Source organism: Tachypleus tridentatus, chromosome 4, assembly GCF_004210375.1.
Source record: "Tachypleus tridentatus isolate NWPU-2018 chromosome 4, ASM421037v1, whole genome shotgun sequence".
NCBI classification, from domain to species: Eukaryota; Metazoa; Arthropoda; class Merostomata; order Xiphosura; family Limulidae; genus Tachypleus; species Tachypleus tridentatus.
Window position 1 is genome coordinate 118,290,212 of NC_134828.1, and position 2,852 is coordinate 118,293,063.

Here is a 2,852-nt window from a genome sequence, read left to right on the forward strand (position 1 = left end):
GAAAAGCTTAGAAGGACACCTATATTAAAGATGTACATTTCGGCTACTGAAAAAGCCTACATCTAGATCTAATTATGTAATTCGATTGGTAAGAACACGAGAATCACAAGAACAAACACACAATTTGTAGACCTGTGATGCAATAAAACAATTCAACAGACCAAACTGTAGGGGGGATGATTGTATGCACCATACCCCCTACCTAAAATGAAGGGGGGATATATCCCCCATACCCCCCAGGATATATGCCCCTGCCTGCATCACATAATATAAAAAGTTTTTCTGTTTTAATATTAATATTTGTAAATATGTACTGTTCTATCTTCTTGTTGTTAATGTGTTTTTTGTTATTACCAAGAAGATAAATATTACCATTGAAGGTGCTTTTATTTCTTGAAGCGAAGGTCAGAGGAGGTTCTTCATGAAGGTACATATGCTATTACTTTGAAAGTTTGTTTACTTATTCAAGGTATGAACATGTATAAAGTGTCAACATAGTGTTGAAAATATTACATGTGTTTGTTTAACTAATGCAAAATTGTAAAGTCTCAGTTGACTAGGATAGAGAAGTTTCAGAAGGTATTCAGATGGAAGGTTGTACTACTGTAATAGGAAATGTAAAGAGTAGTGTAACTGTTAAGACGTGACAAGTACAAGGAGTGTCTTTCACTTGGAAACATGGGAGTGATATAACATTTGAGGAAGATAGTAGTGTAACTGTTAAGACGTGACAAGTACAAGGAGTGGGTTTCACTTGGAAACATGGGAGTGATATAACATTTGAGGAAGATAGTAGTGTAACTGTTAAGATGTGACAAGTACAAGGAGTGTGTTTCACTTGGAAACATGGGAGTGATATAACATTTGAGGAAGATAGTAGTGTAACTGTTAAGATAGTAGTGGGTTTCACTTGGAAACATGAGAGTGACATAACATTTGAGGAAGATAGTAGTGTAACTGTTAAGATGTGACAAGTACAAGGAGTGTGTTTCACTTGGAAACATGGGAGTGATATAACATTTGAGGAAGATAGTAGTGTAACTGTTAAGATGTGACAAGTACAAGGAGTGTGTTTCACTTGGAAACATGGGAGTGACATAACATTTGAGGAAGATAATAGTGTAACTGTTAAGATGTGACAAGTACAAGGAGTGTGTTTCACTTGGAAACATGGGAGTGACATAACATTTGAGGAAGATAGTAGTGTAACTGTTAAGATGTGACAAGTACAAGGAGTGTGTTTCACTTGGAAACATGGGAGTGACATAACATTTGAGGAAGATAGTAGTGTAACTGTTAAGATGTGACAAGTACAAGGAGTGTGTTTCACTTGGAAACATGGGAGTGATATAACATTTGAGGAAGATAGTAGTGTAACTGTTAAGATGTGACAAGTACAAGGAGTGTGTTTCACTTGGAAACATGGGAGTGACATAACATTTGAGGAAGATAGTAGTGTAACTGTTAAGATGTGACAAGTACAAGGAGTGTGTTTCACTTGGAAACATGGGAGTGACATAACATTTGAGGAAGATCGTAGTGTAACTGTTAAGATGTGACAAGTACAAGGAGTGTGTTTCACTTGGAAACATGGGAGTGATATAACATTTGAGGAAGATAGTAGTGTAACTGTTAAGATGTGGCAAGTACAAGGAGTGTGTTTCACTTGGAAACATGGGAGTGATATAACATTTGAGGAAGATAGTAGTGTAACTGTTAAGATGAATAAAGGAAATGATTTAAAAATGAAGTCAGGCTTTTGAACACAAAGGATACAATGAGTAATAACAACTCCAAGTCAGTTTAAAACAGTTGTAGCAGATTTAATTCTAATGAGTAGGTTCTATTAAGTAAGAGATTTAAGCTTTTAACTTGTGTGGATGACGAGAGAGAAGGAAACAGACAGAGACAGGAATGAATACATAGGAAGGTTATTTTTATAAGTGATACTTTAGTATGGAACTTTGATAATCTGTAAAGATAACTAGGGACAAACTAGATTATACTCACCAGGGACAAGGGTGGAGGATATAACCAACAGAGCAATGACATAGTGCAATGCTCACAGAGGATAATTTGTGCACAAGGGTAGGACAGAGGAGTTAGTTGTTAAGTAGAAGACATTCAAATAAACTGGGTGTAATGAATGAATACTGCTAGGATGAAAGTTGTTAGTAGGTTTGTAGGGCTGAATGGGTTGATATGTGATGATGGCCAACTGAATTTTACAACTGAATAGAGTAGGGGCTGGCTTGTTTTAATTGTAAGGTTAGCTTTAAACTAGGATTAGATAGTGGCCATAGCCAGAGTAACAAAGAAAATTTATAATGTTGAGAAAAATAGTGTTGGAACAAAGCACAAAACTAGTAGTTTATTGTAATATAAGTTACACACTATTCATGTTGGAGATATGAAAGATAATAGTATTGAGATTGAATCTATTTGGGTATGTAATTGAGAAGACATTTAGTGGAATTTGTTGCAAACAACCAAATGATACTGATGGAACTAGTGAGAAACTCTGGTGAAAGATTTGTTGTTAATGAGGTTATAATTATAGGAACTTTTAATTACAGGCATAAAAATGTGGAAATGTTGAAGTGAAATCATTGGATGGACAACTTTATAGAAACTGTTCAGGGTGGCTGTCCTCATCGGTTGGGTAGGGAATCTACTAGGAACAATGGTACTTTAGATTTATTATAAACTTCTAATATGTACACGTGTCTGACAAGGTGGATATTGGGAAGCATCTGAGTGCAAGTGACCATTGCTCAAATAGGTTTCATGTTTTGATGCTTATGGTGGTAAGGAATAATTATATTTCCAATTTAAATTTTTAAAAACCCAAT